This window comes from Callorhinchus milii, unplaced genomic scaffold, assembly GCF_018977255.1.
Source record: "Callorhinchus milii isolate IMCB2004 unplaced genomic scaffold, IMCB_Cmil_1.0 Scaffold1, whole genome shotgun sequence".
NCBI classification, from domain to species: Eukaryota; Metazoa; Chordata; class Chondrichthyes; order Chimaeriformes; family Callorhinchidae; genus Callorhinchus; species Callorhinchus milii.
The window spans coordinates 116,525,238-116,543,150 of record NW_024704742.1 but is presented as its reverse complement, the minus strand read 5'-3'; the positions used below and the strand labels follow the sequence as shown (position 1 = coordinate 116,543,150).

Sequence of the window (17,913 nt, the reverse complement as noted above, 5' to 3'; positions counted from 1 at the left end):
CTCAGTCAATAACGCTCTGACCTCTGCAGCAGCAACGACAACAACCACCTCCATAGCGCCTTTCACATCAGGAGGACATCGCAGGGATTGCACCCAACAACAACTTGCGTTTATGTAGCACCCCTCATGCGGGGTAGAGTCCCAGAGCATCTGACAGTGTCGGAGCGCAACACCGACCGGGGGGGGGGAGGTGACTGTAGACACGGTGAAAGAGGAAGGTCTTCAGGCGCGACCTGAAGGTGGTGAAGGATATCGCATGGATGGAGGAAGTGTGTTTCAGAGTTTCAGGGCGTAGTGGCTGAAAGCACGTTCACCGATGGTGGAACAGAGGGCATGAGGGACAAGCAAGAGGCTGGAACCAGTCGAGCAGAAGCAGTGAGTAGTGGGTTGGGGAATGAGCAGGTTGGAGATGCAGGGACGTGTTAGGGAATGAAGACGAGTGAACATCTTGAAGTCAATCTGTTCTGTCATGTGGAGCCTGGAGTGATGGGAGTACAGAGTACAGAGTACACTTGAATATGCAGGCGGTGAAGTTTTATATTAACAGGATTTTGTGGATACTGGAGCTGGGGAGACTGTTGAGGAATTTGAATAGTTGAGATGGGAGGTGGGAGCTGAGGGTTGGATTGAGGAGGGTTGAAGGCAGGAAGATGACCGAAGGTGGAGTCAACAAGGAAAGTCTTGAGAGCTTGAAGGAGATGAAGGAAGGGCCAAGGCGAAGGGACTTTTCTGTCCCCACTCCAGAGAGTGGGGACAGAAAGGCTGAAGGCCACATCAGCACTCTGAACTCAGATAGTCTAGGCTGAAACTCCAATTAAGTGCTGCATTGTTGAAGGTGCCATCCTTCAGATGAGATGGTATACTGAGGTTTTACTGAAGGCAGTCTATCCTAGTGTCTTGGCCAACAATCAGTCACGTAAAAATGGTTATTCACCTCATGTCTTTTAGTAGGACATTCCTATGTGCAAATTGGCTACTACACAGTCACTGCACAGTAAAATCCTTCTGACGAAGGGTCGTGGACCCAAAACGTTGACTCACTTTCCTTTCTCTATAGATGCTGCCTGACCTGCTGAGTTTTCCCAGCTCTCTCTGTTTTTGTTACAGTAAAATCCTTTTTTGGTCAACCAGGTTTCTGACACATGTAGAAAACAATTACTATGCTTAAGACTAACCAACCCAGATTGAGTTTCACCAACAGTGGAAATTCTAGTATCCAGAATGAAATACTTGCTTTCTACCCAGAGGGATTGATCCTGCTTATCTAATTCTCCCCAACTGGGACCTTAAGACCTATCCATTCAACTGCATTTTTGGTCATCTTCTCCCTCGCCAGACAGTTGAGGCTCCCAGTCAGATGCTTGAAGCACTGTGTGGGATGTCCTCCTGCCTGAAAGGTGCTACATAAGTGTAATTATTTATTAAATAATGTATTCAGCCCATTCAAACTAATAAGTCTTTAAAATTATGAGGGTTTTTGATAAGAGTCAACAGGTAGAAATTCGTTCCACTCACACACCTGTGCTGGTGTGGCATCAATTTAAGATGTAGTCAATCCTGTTCAACAACAACAACAACTTGGATTTATATAGCGGCGTCTCAGAGCACTTTACAGTAATGGATCCCGGGGCCGAGCCAGGGGGAGGGGGAGGAAGGTGACCAAAGGCGAGGTCGAAAAGAAAGGTCTTCAGCAGAGACCTGAAAATGGGAAGGGAGGGAGCGAGACAAAGGGAGTGAGGAAGGGAGTTCCAGAGCCTCGGGGCATAGTGGCTGAACGCACGGCCACCGAGGGTGGAGCGGAGGACTCGGCGGATGAGGAGGAGGCCAGACCCGGAGGAACGAAGGCAACGGGTACTGGTTTGAGGAGAGAGAGGAGGTCAGAGAGGTAGGGGAGTGCAGAGGAGTGCAGGGACTTGTATACAAGGGTGAGGATCTTGAAATCGATCCTCTCTGGTATAGGCAGCCAGTGCAGTCCGGCAAGGACTGGGGTGATTGGGGAATGGAGTTTCATACGGGTGAGAATGCGGGCGGTAGAGTTTTGAATGATTTGGATTTTATGGATGGTAGTGGATGGGAGACCGGCGAGGAGGACGTTAGAATAGTCCAGCCGAGAGGTGACAAAAGCTTAGACCAGGGTTTCAGCGGCTTTTGGGGAGAGGTATTGGCGGATACGGGTGATGCGTCGGAGGTGGTAGAAGGCGGTGCTGGTGAGGGACCGGATGTGGGGGAGGAAGGATAATTGGGGGTCAAACTTGATGCCTAGGTTGCATACGGGTTCGGAGAGTTTTAGGGGGAGGGCGGGTAGGTGGAGGAGGTGAGAGCCATGAGATTTTAGATGTTGACGAGAGCCAAAGAGTATGGCTTCCGTCTTGTCAAAGTTCAGCTGAAGGAAATTTGCACTCATCCAGCCCCTGAGAGCTGACAGGCAGACTGACAGAACATCAGGGGACTGGGGGTCGCAAAGAGAGGTGGAAAAATATAAATAGAGTTGGGTGTCGTCTGCGTACATGTGGAAGTGTACCCCATGTCTGCGGACGACATCCCCAAGAGGGAGCATATAGATCAGAAAGAGGAAGGGGCCAAGGATGGATCCTTGGGGTACCCCAGGTGACCAGGTGAGAGCGGGAGGAGAAGCCGTTTGTGCAGATGTACTGCTGGCGGTTTATGCGGTAGGACTAGGCAAGTGCGGTCCCACTGAGGTGGATGACGGAGGAAAGGCGGTGGAGGAGGATGGCGTGATCAACTGTGTCGGAACGCAGCGGAGAAGTCCAGGAGGATGAGGCACAGGGAGCCCTGGTCACAGCTAGAGAGGATGTCGTTTGTGACTTTCACAAGTGCAGTCTCTGTGCTGTGGGCAGGGCGGAAACCGGACTGGAGGGGCTCGAAGAGGGAGTGGGAGGAGAGGTGTGCGTGAAGTTGGTTGGCAACGATGCGTTCTAGAAATTCAAACAGCCATCTCTATTCAGTAACTATCCCCTGTTAACAATCACTCTGGAAAAGCCTGGACAGCCTGGATCACACAACGACAAACTCTTACGTATAAAGGTCACTTTGGCTCAGTCCTCTGAGTAGTTTTTGAAGACAGTTTTGACTGTAGTTGGTAAATGAACAACTGCGGAGATTACAGGAATTTTTTCATGTGCAGAATAGATAAGATATGAAGTATTCTGCTAGGAGTGGTGATTGAGAGAGAAGCCATATTGATCTTCAAGCGATAACTAGACAGATAACTGAAGCGTCAGCTACAGGAGTACGTGAAAGAGGCAGGTAAATGGGACTGAAAGGTGCAAGTAACAACAACAAACAACAACAAAATGACATTTGTATAACCCCTTTCATGTCGGGAGGACAGACAGAGTTCCGGACCCGAGCTGAGGGTCGGGGTAGGGGAGAGTGGAGGGCAGGGGGGAAGCAGGGAGATTGAAAGTACAGTAGAAGAGGAGGGTCTTGAGGTGGGTCTTGAAGGAGGGGGCGAGACGGAGGCACTGCAGGATGAAGTTCCAGAGAGTGGGTGCAGAGTGGCGGAAGGCCCGCCCGCCAATAATTGTTTGGCGAGCAAGGCGGGGGATGTGAAGCAGGCCGGAGCCCGCTGAGCGGAGGGAGCGAACAGGTTGGTAGGGGATTAGGTCGCAGAGGTAGGGGGGAGCAAGACCGTGGAGGGCTTTGAAGGTGAGAACCAGGATCTTGAACTGTATCTTCTATGTGATGGGAAGCCAGTGGAGTTGGGTAAGGATGGGGTTGATAGGATCTTGGAGCCTAGTGCGGGAGAGGACACGGGCTGCAGAGTTCTGGATGATCTGCAGCCTGTGGAGGGAGGAGTTGGGGAGGCCAACAAGCAATGAGTTTGCATAGTCAAGCCTCGATGTAATGAAGGCATGAATGAGGGTTTCAGCGGCCTGCGGTGTGAGACAGTGGCGGAGCCGGGCACATACACGATGGGCCAAATGACCTTTTTCTGTGCCATAAATTTCTATGGTTCTAGAATTGGATAAGTACCCATTTCTTCTTAAGACACCTGTTAAAAATACTAAACAACAACAAATTACATTTGTATATACATTAGGAAATATTCTTTGGTACATTTCAATGCTTTAGCTATAATAATAATAATCATTGCTTTTGATATACGCTTTTCAGATTTCATTAATTATACATATTAGACATATTAGACCTGATTAACATCACTCCGGCCCTCAAAATAAAGCAGGAATTACTTTAAACGGAAAGTTCTTTGTATTTTCCTTCCCCTTTAATGACATTCACAGTGCACCAGAAATGATAGGTGTGGCCTTAAGAGCAGTGCAATAGCACTCACAAGACTGGTCATGTGCCTAAACCAAACTTCCTTACTCAAACATTACAGAATCGAAAACACAGAAAGCTGAAATATACAAACTCAGCATCATCGAAGGTGGACTTCAGCACTTGGAGACATGAAGGCAAAATGGAGTCCTGCAGCTCAGTGGTTAGAGCACTCGCTTTGCAAGCGAGAGACCTGAGTTCAATTCCAGGCAGGTCAGGGCGAAACCTTGGGCAAGTTTTCTTACTCCACACAGAGCCTAATAATAATCCCTCCAAAACAAAACAATAATAAATTGGTCATTTTCAATCTACGACTGTTTGTGGGACACTGCTGTGCGCAATTGGCTGCCGCGTTCGCCCACAAATATACAGTCAATTCACTTTACAGTGTGTTCTGTGAAGCACTTAGGGACGTCCTCCCGACGTGAAAGGCACTATATCAAATGCAAGGATTATTATTATTATTGAAATTCTTCAAAAATAGAAGTCTTTGTGTCAGACTGTTCATCTTTTCTAGCTTCCTGTTTCTTTCTGTCCCTTTGTCTCTTTTTCAATAAACCAGGTGAACTATGCTTTAGAGGTCTGAGGGGGACCTGGATATGGTTGGTGGCTTTACCTCCGTGTGCCTCATTGCTTTGAACAACCTTGTGAGGGGTAGTGTGGAGAGAGCCATTTAAGAGACAGGTAGGGTGAGGGAGGGAACCAGAAAGCTGTTCCGATTACCTGAAAATGCTCCAGTTAGTGGCTGGTGGCTCTCGTTCCTCTCCCGCTCCCATCCCCCACACGATTTATTGCCCTCTCCCTGGGGCTCTAATTACCCCCTTCTCCAACCTCATCTCTGCCTCTGGGATGGGGGTGCTCGAAATTATTACCCCTTTCCTGGGCATGGAAATTGCCCCCCTCATTCTCTGAGGGCAGAGGTGGTTGATTGCCCTCTTCATTGGGCAGGAGGGCAGCTGGTCCACAGCCTACTTATTCCCTTAGTGGTCCATTTTCCCCTCATTCTTGAGGGGTGGGATGATCTATTGCCCCCCCCTCCCCCACTCCTTGAGGAGAATTACCATTCACCTCATGACTCATATCTCCCCCTCCGCCGTTCTTCCAGACCCTCTCCACGCTGCTCTGTGCCCCACACAACCTTGTGAGAGACAGCGCGGAGAGCAGCAGGAAGGTGACGCCACTAATCGTCCATCACCACCCCGGTTGGATGCATAGTACAAAGCGCCCCCAAATGTGATCTGGTTTAGGGCCCCAGATCCTTTAATCAAGCCCTGCCTTTTCTCCCTCCTATACCCTTCTATTCCCCTCTCCCTCTCTCCCTCAAAATCTAGCTTCCTCTTGAATGTTATGGTCAACTAACAAAATTCATTTTCTTGATTGAATATGTTTTGATTATTGCCATAAATCAAGAAATATTCAATCATAATATTCAGAAGTATTGGCAATCACTGATCTATACTATCTGATTCAACCACCATTTCAGGCAGTGAGTTCCACAATCTCACTGCCCTCTGCGTGAAGTAGTGAAACAGCCCATTGAACCTTTTCATGAATTGAAATACCTCTATTAGGTTCCATCTTAAATGTCTCTTCTCTAACAAAATCTAACTAGTCTATCCTGATCGCAATATCGGGCAGAAACCTGCCAGGTCATCTGAAAACACAATGCAATTTCTTCCCTCTCCGCCCCTCCGCCCAAAAAGGTTTACAAAACACTTAATTTAAAGTCAGTCTATCATACCTAATAAAATAGCACTATAATTTGGTAAAGCCACCACCCAAACCAAGTTTAAAGCAGAACTGCCTTAACAGTGACCATTGTTAGACTTCTGCCTATGTTACACCTACGGGTGTGTTGCAGTGGTGATAGTTCGCAACAACAACAACAATCTTACATTTGTAAAGCGCCTTTCAGATTGGGAGGACGTCCCAAGGTGCTGGATAGACAGAGTTCGGGACCCGAGCTGGGGGTCGGGGTTGGGGAGGGTGGAGGGTAGGGGGGAAGTAGGGAGATCAAAAGCATGGTCGAAGAAGAGGGTCTTGAGATGGTCTTGAAGGAGGCAAGAGAGGGGACGAGGCGGAGTGAGAGGGATGGAGTTCCAGAGGGTGGGGGCAGAGTGGCAGAAGGCTCGCCCGCTAATAATAGGGTGAGCGAGGTGGGGGACGTGAAGCAAGCCCGGAGCCCGCTGAGCATAGGGAGCGAACAGGATGGTAGGGGATTGGGAGGTCACAGAGGTAGGGGGGAGCAAGATCATGGAGGGCTTTGAAGGTGAGGATTAGGATCTTGAACTGTATCCTCTGTGATGGGAAGCCAGTGGAGTCGCGAGGATGGGGATGATAGGGTTACGGAGCCTGGTGCAGGAGAGGATGTGGGCTGCAGAGTTCTGGATGATCTGCAGTCTATGGAGGGAGGAGTTGGGGAGGGCGACAAGCAATGGGTTTGCATCGTCAAGCCTTGATGTAATGAAAACATGTATGAGGGTTTCAGCGGCCTGCAGTGTGAGACTGGCGGAGCTGGGCAATGTTGCGGAGGTGGGGAAGGCAGAGCGGGTCATGGCGCAGATGTGGGGTATAAAGGATAGATGAGGGTCAAACAAGACCCCAGGTTCCAGACTGGCTTAGCAAGGTATAGTGTGCATCCATGTATGGTGATGCTGTCAGCGTCTGAGCTGTGGAGGCGCTGATGAGAGCCAATCAGGAGAGCCTCGGTCTTGTTGGCGTTGAACAGAAAAAAGTTTGCTCTCATCCAGGACTTGATGTCTGACAGACATTCTGTCAGGACAGCAGTGGTCCTGGAGTCAAGAGTGGAGGCAGAGAGGTAGAGTTGGGTGTCATCCGCATACATGTGGAAGCTGACCCAATGTTCACACCCTTAAACAATTTTGCCTCTGGGAAAATACATTTAACTTCCTTCTTTTTGTTTGAAACCATATTCAGGGGCCCAAATTTCACCTGTTTTTCGCCTGTAAAACCATGTTATCTTAAAATTTAAGATTGCGTAAAATTGTGGAAAATTCTTAAATTCAGTCCTCTTTTGGAAATCGGTTTACTGCAGCTCAGAAAAACTATTTTTATTACAATGTGATGAATTTTTCAGGTACAGCACCAGGGGGCACTCCTGCACTATACAATTGCAGTAGGAGTACTGAACAACTCATGATTAGTGGACCCAACATTGCTTTTTTGTACATTTTTTTCAAAGCAGCGTTTCATAGATTAATACAGCAGATTACACACAGCATCAGTGCCCACATGAGAGGGAATGTTTTTCATGGAAAGTAAGTGCGATCAAAGTGTATATAGATGGAGAGGTTTGAGAGGTGGGCAGGGCTGGAGGCTGAGGTAGAATGAGGTGGCGGTGCTTTCAGACACTACAACCCTAATCTCTGCCCTGTTCCCCAAACTCCATCCCAGAGCCCCTTCTCCTTACCCCCTCCCTATCTTTAAAACCCGATAAGACTTAAGTCTTTGACTGCGGTTTGGTCATCTTTTCTGCTCCCACCCTCTTCTGTTGCCCACTCCCACCCCCTCGCTCCCTCCCCCCCTCTTCTACCGCGCTTATGTGCGCAGTCTGTGTGAAGCGCTTTGAGACTTCCTCCCAAAACGAAAGGCGCTACCTAACTGTAAATTGTATTGTGGAGTATGCCATAAATAATCCTTATGTTTTATAAAGCAGCCTTACCAGTCATGAACAGATACTTCAGAAACGTTTTTATTACTATTGAAATCACAAGATAGACTCTGTGTCATATTACAAGTTAGTATGAGGGTTACAAGACAATGATTCAAATGCTCTTTACAGCCTATGATTAATGGGAAGTTCGAGCAGTAAAATCAGAGCAGCAACATAACAACAATGCCAGGCGACACATGCACACAATCTGGTGGCTTCTGAAATTTGCGTTTCATTAACCTTTTGTTCTTTTGTTTAGATTTAACACTTGACAACATTAATTGGATTATTCTTAACTCTTATTGTCCCAGAGAGGTGCAAATTAAAAAGAAATGGAGAATAATCAAATCTGGATATACTTCAGGGGTTTGCAATTTATGTTAACCAAATCTACAAATCACATTACTTAAATTAATCTCACTAGGTACAAAAATTATGCCCATTATGGTATACTATAGTGGTAGATTTGTAGAAATCAGCTGGATAAATTCCACAATAGTGTGCTGGAAAGCATTTTCCACTTTTCCATCCCAACATCATATCAATATGAAACCTAAGCTTGGAAGCTACAAAATAACATCAACCCCTAATCTCTGGAACTCCCTAACTCTACCCTTTTGTCTCTATTGGTCTTTAACCGATAGAGACAAAACAATGCAGCAGGTCAGTTCAAAGCTATCACACTTACAGCTCCAGAATGTCTGACAACTACCCTTATTACACTGTAATGCTCCACAAATAATAATAATGATATTCTTTGCATTTGTTATAGTGCTTTTCACGTCTTCTAGACGTCTCAAAGCTCCTCACAGAATATACTGTAAAGTGAATTGACTGTATATTTTGTGGGAGAAACGTGGCAGCCAATTGCGCGCAGTTTCCCACAAACAGTCGTGGATTGAGTGAACCAATTTATTAATTTTTTTGAAGGAATTACTACACCCCACAAAAGCGATCCGCCAATCGATTAACAATTGAGTCCTACTTACTGCTGGGTAAACAGGGGCTTGTGGAGTAAGGAAACTTACCCAACGTTTTGCTGTTCCGGGAATCAAACCCAGGTCTCTCACTTGCAAGGCAAGTGCTCTAACCACTGAGCTAGAGGATGATCTATTATGACCCTAAATATTTTGCTTATCTGTAATTCCTACTTCACAGTCTGCTTTACCTTATTTCTATGAGAATATTAATGACTGGTAATGATGATACTTAGCTAAATAGACTGAGCACTTTGAGATACTACCACATGTATAGGGTGCTTTTTAAGGTCCTATTTGGGACTTGGAACCCATATAATCTATGCTGATATTCCAATTATGTATTGTAGGTGCCGTCCTTCAGATGAAATGTTAAATCAAGGTCTCATCTGCCTATCCAGATGGATGTTAAAGATTCCATGGCTTTGAAAAAAGAAGGGAAGTTCTCCTGGCTAATAATTCCCAAACAAAATTGGTCACTTGCTCCATGGCTATTTGTAGGACATTGCTGTGCTCAAATTGGCTGTTGTTTGGCCCACAAAATACACAGTCACAACATTTACAATCAATTCACTTTACAGTATATTCTATGAAGCGCTTTGAGACGTCTCGAAGATGTGATAAGGCACTATATCAAATGTAAGGATTATTATTATATCCTGTGAAGCACTTTGAGATGACTTGAAAATTTGAACTAAATCTAATGCAAGAATTATAATTATTAAAACAAATGTAAGGCCTCAAAATGATTCCAAATACTATTAGTTATGATGCTACTTCATAAGAACAGTTTAAAAAAATGTTCTATCATTTGCTTGCATTAACATTCAACTTCAGATCAAAAAAATAGGATGAGAGGTCCTGACATTTGACATCTGTATGAGTTAAAGGTGATATGAGTTCAGGGCAATCTTAATCCAATTCCTCTTTGGTAGTCGATCGAAATCCACAGACCTGCATTAAACCATCAGTGTCCTAAAGAGGTCATCCAGGAGCTTGATGTGGGAAATGTCACACTGGTATAATAGGGAGCAGTCTTTTGAAGCGGAGGGAGAGGGAATAAGACATTGAGACTCTAATTTACAGTATTACTTAACATAATTCTTCAATAGGAATCCTGAATCATGGAACTGGGGACTCCCGGTAACCAGTAGTACATTACCCTGAAATCCTGGGAACTGTTCTTCATACTGATTTGCTTCTAGAGAAAATTCCTTATGGGCGAATGTGAATTGCAATTCCGTGTCAGGAAGTGCTGCAAATTAGACCCGACAGTTGAGCAATGTAGGGAGACCTTAAATCTGAGTTTAATCTGTGCTGCACCTAACCTGAATGGCATAAAGTGGAAACTCCCCACTCTTCAGAAATAACGATGTTCACCTTGATGGACATAAATTTAGTCCAAAATGAAAATGTTACCTTATTATTTCTGCACAATGATCAAGATCCTATTTGGTGCTACACATGTCATAGCAAACATATGGAATTCAGCTGCTTGATGCGGATAAACATTTGAATCATCCCCTGGAACAACAACAACATTTATGCAGGAAGTAAGAAAGTTGTAGATAAAGCATTGCAGAAATATTTGGCTTACATTCTGAGGACTAAACTGTAACGTATTACCAAATTGGTCAAGCCATCTGAAATACATCATCAGTGTGCCAAAGGCTCTTTCAACTGTCCTCAAGCAGAACAATATGCTTCTTTATATCATTCCTTAGCAGACATTTCTGAGTTTAATTGTTTAGTTACCAGCCAAGACTGCAGGCTATAACCACTACCAGCTCCTACAAAACAGACCAAGTAGGCATGTGGCTTATTTATAACGTTTGTGGTTTTACATATCCAATGAAGAAAAAAAGCTTGTCTTTTGATTTTTTGGGGGGTTTACTTTAGATAGACTGCAGTTTTCTTTTCCAGTTCTGTACAATCCTACATTCCTATGTAAATTGCTTTCTTTGAACCTTGAACCTTTGAACCCATGTTGGGACTTGAGCTCAGTCTAGGGTGGCTGTGCAGAACTGGAGGAAGCACTGTATTACTGGAGGGATCATCCTTCAGATGCAATGTTAAACCAAAGTCTTTTCTACCTGTTTGGGTGGACATTTAAAAACATTAAATCAGTATTTGAAAAGAGAGAGGAATTTCTCTTGATATTGTGGACTAAAATCGTACAGACAAATTCATTGTTCATTTCATGACTATTTTAGGACCTTTCGGTATGCAAAATAGCTATAAATGCACAGTCACTACATATCAAAGCAATTACTTGTGAAGCTCTTTGAGATATTTCTTCATAGGTGCTAAATCAAATAATATTAATAATCCTTAATAATAATTAAGGATTTGTATTGTGATAGCACCTTGCCATGTCAAAAAGCACTTTACAGGAACTATGCGTTTCTTCAGGGGACTGGATATGTCTTGACGGTGCAATAATGCCGAAACTTGAAAAAAAGATCTAATATTGTATAGCTCCCCTGCCATTTCAAATACATTTCTGTCTGGGGATTATGTCATTACACTGGTGGCAATAATAGAGGAGGCTATTAACCCAGATTATTCTTCCTGCCCAGTTTAACTGCAAATATGACCATGCTAAGCCTGTAGAGGCAAAATAAGAGGAAAAATAACTGTTGGGAAATACAATAACCCTCATTCCTGAATCAAAAAGTATTGCCTTTTGTTAGGTTTTAAATAGACTAAAGAGACATTATTTGCATTTCAAAGCTTGCTTTAGGTTTACAGTCTTTATTGTTTCTTATGTTTGTACATTAAAATAAAACATCAATGCGATTTTTTTATTTAACCCCAAAATCAATATTTTAATATATTAGATTTTAGGTATTGTGCATTCTAGAGACCTCACATTCTCCACTGTTTTCTTGCTTGAAACTTGTGAAGCAGAATTTCAAGTGAAGGATAAATTTATTCATTAATTTATGCAACACGTAAAGTAAGGATTCTTCAAATATTTAGAGTTAGGGGTTATGTCTCCGTCCAATATGGTAAATACCCTTCAAACTCAGAAAATAATACACTCACAACTACCTTAAGCACAATACAGGAACCTCAGTGATGTACCACATGTGAGATCCTAACTGCATGACTGTGATTCTTCCAACAAGTCATTGTAACCAGATCATGGTGTGTAAAGTAAACACTAATTCGGACTAAAAAAATGTGTTGATAGAAACTCTTGCTCCAGAAACACTCGTACAATTTTGGAGGAAATGGCATAAACCTATTAAACAACTATTTATAACCCAGATGGAGCCAGACAGATACAAACATATATTTATGTCTAGAGCTTAAACTTTTATACACACACAACAGTGCAGCTTTTATGCTTTGCCAGCTACTTACTTTTAAATGTACAGCTTGTGTTTTAATAATTTTAGTAAATTCCTAGCTAGATCTTCTAAATCCTAGTTTATTTATCTAAGGTGTCTTCATCAGAATAACAGACACTGAATACAGGGAATGCTCTCTAATACGGCACTGTATTGTGTCCAAGATAATCCTGACAATATTATTGCCCTGTCCCCCTGAGCTGCTTGAGGTGGCATGCCAGGCAATGGAATGTCAAAATTGGGTCAATCCTCTGTGGTCTCAGTAGTCTGGATCCTGAGCCAAATAGTTCTGCAATACTCCAATTCACTGCTGATGACCGACCAGCCAGCTGACCTCCTCAGCAGGATTTGGAGGGGTAAACCCACTGGGAGCTGGAAGCAAGGATTCTTCCCACCCAGCTCCTGTTAACCCAGCAAGCCAAAGTCCTAATTGGTATGGTGGTCCTAGATGGACATGAGGTGTATAGTTTGCCAGAGAGTTCTTTCAATGGCAAGTTATATGGTTTTAGCTGGTTAAATTCCAACAGTACCCCAACACAAGTGACCCGAAGCCTTTGCTCTTGCCAATCTGCACCTAATATTCTCTGGAATTAGGTAAGCAGGATGCTACCTCCCAGGGGAATGTGTGGATTCCATTCCAGACATAGGGAATTTTCCACGTATAGGTCACATACATATGCGAACACTCAGTCTGGTTTTACTTACAAGTCATACTTGTAAGCATGGTGATGGTTTTCCACATTATCAGACCAAACATATTCACCAAAAACATATGTTAGCTGGACATTTCCAATGTGACTATCAGAACTAATCAATTGAGCCATAACAAACTTTTCATAGTACAACAACAACAAGATTACATTTGTATAACGTGTTTCATGTCAGGAGGATGTCCCAAGGCGCTGGACAGTGTACAGCATTTCAGACCCGAGCTGGGATTGGGGGGGGAAGGGAGGGGAGGGGAAGGGGGGGTGGCCAATGGCATGGTCGAAGAGGAGAATCTTGAGGCGGGACTTGATGGAGGCTAAGGAGGGGGCAAGGCGGAGGAATGGGGGATGGAATTCCAGAGGTTGGGGCAGAGTGGCTGAAGGCTCTCCCGCCAATGGTGGGGCGGGTGGGTTGGGGGATGTGGAGCAGACCAGAGCCGGCTGAGCGAAGGGAATGGATGGGTTGGTAGAGGGTTAGGAGGCTGCAGAGGTAGGGTGGGGCGAGGCCATGGAGGGCTTTGTAGGTGAGGACCAGGATCTTGAACTGGATCCTCTGAAGAGTAGGGAGCCAATGGAGTCGGGCGAGAATGGGGGAGATGGGGTCGTGGAGTTTGGTGCGGGAGAGGACATGGGTTCTGGATTATCTGCAGCCTGAGGAGGGAGGAATTGGGAAGGCCGACAAGCAGGACATTTGCATAGTCGAGCCTGGAGGTGATGAAGGCATGAACCTGAGTTTCAGGGGCCTGAGGGGTGAGGTAGTGGCAGAGTCGGGTGATATTACGGAGGTGAGGGAAGGCAGAGCGGGTCATGGCTTGAATGTGGGGGAGAAAAGACAGTTGAGGGTCGAACAAGACACCTAGGTTCTTGACTGGCGGTGAGTTGGAGTGTGCAACCATGGAGGTTGATGTTGCCAGAGCCTGAGGTGCTGAGGCGCTGGCGCGAGCCAATCAGGAGGGCCTCAGTCTTGTTCACATTCAACTGTAGGAAATTTGCCCTCATCCAGGACTTGATGTCCGACAGGACAGCAGTGGTCCTGGAGTTGAGGGTGGAGGCAGAATATAGAGTTGGGTGTCATCTGCATTACATGTGGAAGTTGACCCCATGTCTACGGATGATGTCACCAAAGGGGAGCATGTAGATATTAAAGAGAATAGAGGAGAACAAGAAATAGTATAGAGGAGAATAAGAATAACCAGCCCAAGAACATATTGCCTTAAAGAGAAATTAAATATCTCCACTTCCTCTGGTCCGAACATTAAGTAACTTTAATCATTAGAAAGAAGCTAAAATAAAAAAAACACTAACTACCTATACAAAAGAGCTGCGAATGGATCATTAACAGATTGTGAAATGCTGGAAGGAGTTGCTAACAGGTTGTATATAATACAAAGGTAATGTGAAGTGTGAGTCACATATAATAGCATGAGTAATGCCGCAATTTAACGTAATAATCCTTACGCTTGATCTTGTCCCTGTTCATGTCACAAGGACTTCTCAAAGTGCTTCACAAGATACACTGTAAAGTGGAATGACTGTGTACCTTGTAAGCAAACTTGGCAGCCAGTTTGTCAACAGCAATGTCCCACAAACAGTCATGAACCAACTGATCAATTTTATTTAGTTTTTTTTTGGCAAAGACACTGTGAGAAGCTTCCTTCTGTTTCAAATAGACCTAGGGATCTTTAACTCCCACCTGAATTGGCAGACAGGACTTTAACCTGGTCCACTCCAGGCCCCATTTTCTCCAATGGATTGAATTCAAGGTCCTCACCCTCTCCTATAAATCTCTTCACCCTAGTACGTCTTTAACTCTGAGATCTCTTCCTACTCCACTCTTCTGCTCCCTCCTTCCGCTGACTCACAGAAGCACCCTGCTTTAATAATAACAAACTTATTGCATTTGATATAATATATAATAATATAATAAATCTGAAATGCTGTACACTGTCCAGCGCCTTGGGACGTCCTCCCGACGTGAAAGGCGCTATATAAATGTAATCTTGTTGTTGTTGTAATAATCCATGCATTTGATATAGCGCCTTATCACGTTAAAATGTCTCAAAGTGCTTCACTGAATTTTACTGTAAAGTATAGGCAGCCAATTTGCACGCCACGTTGTCTCACAAACATCCAATGAAGCGAATGACCAATTTTATACCTGAAAGATTATTAGCCAAGATACTGAGGAAAACTCCTTTTCCTTTTCAAATAATGCCAGGGGATCTTTAACAGACAGGACCTTGGTATAACATCTCATCTAAAGAATAGTCATATCTAATGGCATGAGTAATGCCGCAATTTAACATAATAATCCTTACACTTGATCCCATGCCTATTCATGTCACGAAGAACCCCTCACTTCCTGAACCGTCTCCTACTCCTGGAAGTCACCCTGGTACACCAGCCAACTCTGCTCCCTTAAGGCTCAGGTGCATGCCGCTGAATGGACCTGCCTCAAATCTAACTTAACAATCCCCTCGGCAGATCTTGCTGGACCTTATCAAATCTTATTGCTCCGTCCTCACCACCGCTAAATCGTCCTTCTACTCCAAGAAAATCTTGGAGGCCAAGGACAGCCCCAAGTTTCTCCATCACCAACCAGCTCCTCGGCCCACCCTCTCACACCTCACCCATCCTCTCCTCCAACACCCACTGCTAGGAGATGCTGGAATTGCTCGAAACCAAAGTTAAGGGGATCCACTCAGCTGCCTTTGCCCTTCCGACCACCTCCTTGCCCCCCCGCCACCTCCCCCCACCCCCATTCATAGACATCATAAACCTCTCCCTGTCCACTGGCACCATTTCCACGCCTCTAAAAACAATCGTCATCACTCCTATCCTTAAAAATCCCTCCCTGGACCCATCCCTGCTCTCAAACTACCACCCTATTTCCATCCTCCCTTTCCTTTCCAAGGTCCTGGAGCGAGTTGTTGCTTCCCAGCTTCACTCCTTCCTCTCCCGCCACTGCCTTCACGAACCACACAAATTGGGTTTCCGTGCCACCCACAGCACAGAAGCAGCTTTGGTCAAAGTGACAAATGACAATTTGTCCATCTGCGACCGGGGCTCCCTTTACCTCCTTGACCTCTCTACTACGTTCGATGCTGCGGGTCACTCTATCCTCCTCCACCACCTTCCCTCTCATCTCAACCTTTATGGTTCTGTCCTTGAATGGTTCAGATCCTACGTCTCCACTTCATCACCACAAACGGTTTCTCCTCTAGCCCCGGACCATCTCATGTGGCGTTCCTCAGAGCTGTCTGTGATCCCCTCCTTTTCAATATCTATATGATCCCTCTTGATGACATCATCCGCAGACATGAGGTCAATTTCCACACGTATGAGGATAACACGTAACTCTATCTCTCTGCCTCCACCCTCAACTCCAGGACCACTGCTGTCCTGACAGAATGTCTGTCAGACATCGACAACAACAACAACAAGATTCCATTTATAGAGAGCCTGTCACATCGGGAGGACGTCCCAAGGCGCTGTAAAGTTGGGTCAGGACCCGAGCATTGGGGGGAAATGGTCAGGATGAGGGGAGGGAAGGGAGGGAGCGAGGAGGGGAAGAGAGTCGAGAGGGGAGCTGAAGGCACGGTCAAAGAGAAAGGTCTTGAGACCGGCCTTGAAGGAGGAAAGGGAGGAGGCGGCGAAGGCACTGGGGATAGAGTTCCAGAGCCTAGGGGCTGAGAGGCTGAAGGCCCGGCCACCGATGGTAGGGCGGTTGGGGCGGGGGATGTGGAGCAGACCAGAGCCAGAGGAACGGAGGGTACGGGCAGGTAGATAGGGGGATAGTAGGTCGGAGAGGTAGGAGGGAGCAAGGCCGTGAATGGCCTTGTAGGTGAGGATGAGGATCTTGAATTCGATCCTCTGGGAGATGGGGAGCCAGTAGAGGCGAGCGAGGGTGGGAGTGGTGTGGTCCCGAAGCCTGGTGCGGGACAGTACACGAGCTCCAGAGTTCTGAATGACCTGCAGCTTGTGGAGGGAGGTGCCGGGAAGGCCGGCGAGGAGAGAGTTCCCATAGTCCAGCCTTGAGGTGATAAAGGCGTGGACCAGAGTTTCCGCAACTCCTGGATGAGAGCTAACTTTCTACAGTTGAACGTCAACAAGACTGAGGCCCTTTGGATTGGCTCTAGTTAGCGCCTCTACATCCTAGGCACTGACAGCATCACCATCCAAGGATGCACATTCCACCTTATTAAGCCAGTCCGGAACCTTGGCGACTTGTTTGACCCTCAACTTTCCTTCCTACCCCACATCCATGCCATGTCCCACTCTGCCATCCCCCACTTCCGCAACATCACCCGGTTCCGCCACTGTCTCACACCCCAGGCTGCTGAGACCCTCATACACGCATTCATAACATCCAGGCTTGACTATGCAAACTCCTTGCTTGTTGGCCTCCCCAACTCCTCCCTCCATAGGCTGCAGATCATCCAGAACTCTGCAGCCCGTGTCCTCTCCCGCACCAGGCTCCGCAACCCCATCCTCATCCGATTCCACTTGCTTCCCATCACACAGAGGTTACAATTCTGGATCCTGGTCCTCACCTTCAGCAACCTTTTAAACCCCTACCAACCTGCCTGCTCCCTCCACTCAGCGGGCCCTGTCCTGCTTCACGTCCCCCACCTCAATTGGCAGGCGAGCCTTCTGCACTCTGCCCCCACCCTCTGAAACTCCATCCCACAGTCCCTCCGCCTTGCCCACTCCCTCGCCTCCTTCTAGACCCTCCTCTTCGACTGTGCCTTCAGTCACCCTCCTTCCCCCCACCACCACTGCTCCCCATCCTCCCCTATCCCGACCCCCAGCTCGGGTCCGAAACACAGATTGTCCAGCACCTTGGGACGTTCTCCCGACATGAAAGGCACTTTACAAATGTAAGTTTGTTGTTGTTT

At 46.0% G+C, this 17,913-nt stretch overlaps 1 protein-coding gene across 1 annotated transcript in view; it reads left to right on the top strand.

Moving 5' to 3' along the window:
• Positions 1-335: 335 nt before the first annotated feature.
• The window catches only part of enc1 (ectodermal-neural cortex 1), a 34,098-nt gene continuing 16,520 nt past the window's right edge, over positions 336-17,913 (top strand). The window contains exon 1 of the mRNA XM_007905334.2: positions 336-375. The gene's annotated coding sequence lies outside the window, so the exon portion shown is untranslated. The remainder of the gene's footprint in view (positions 376-17,913) is intronic.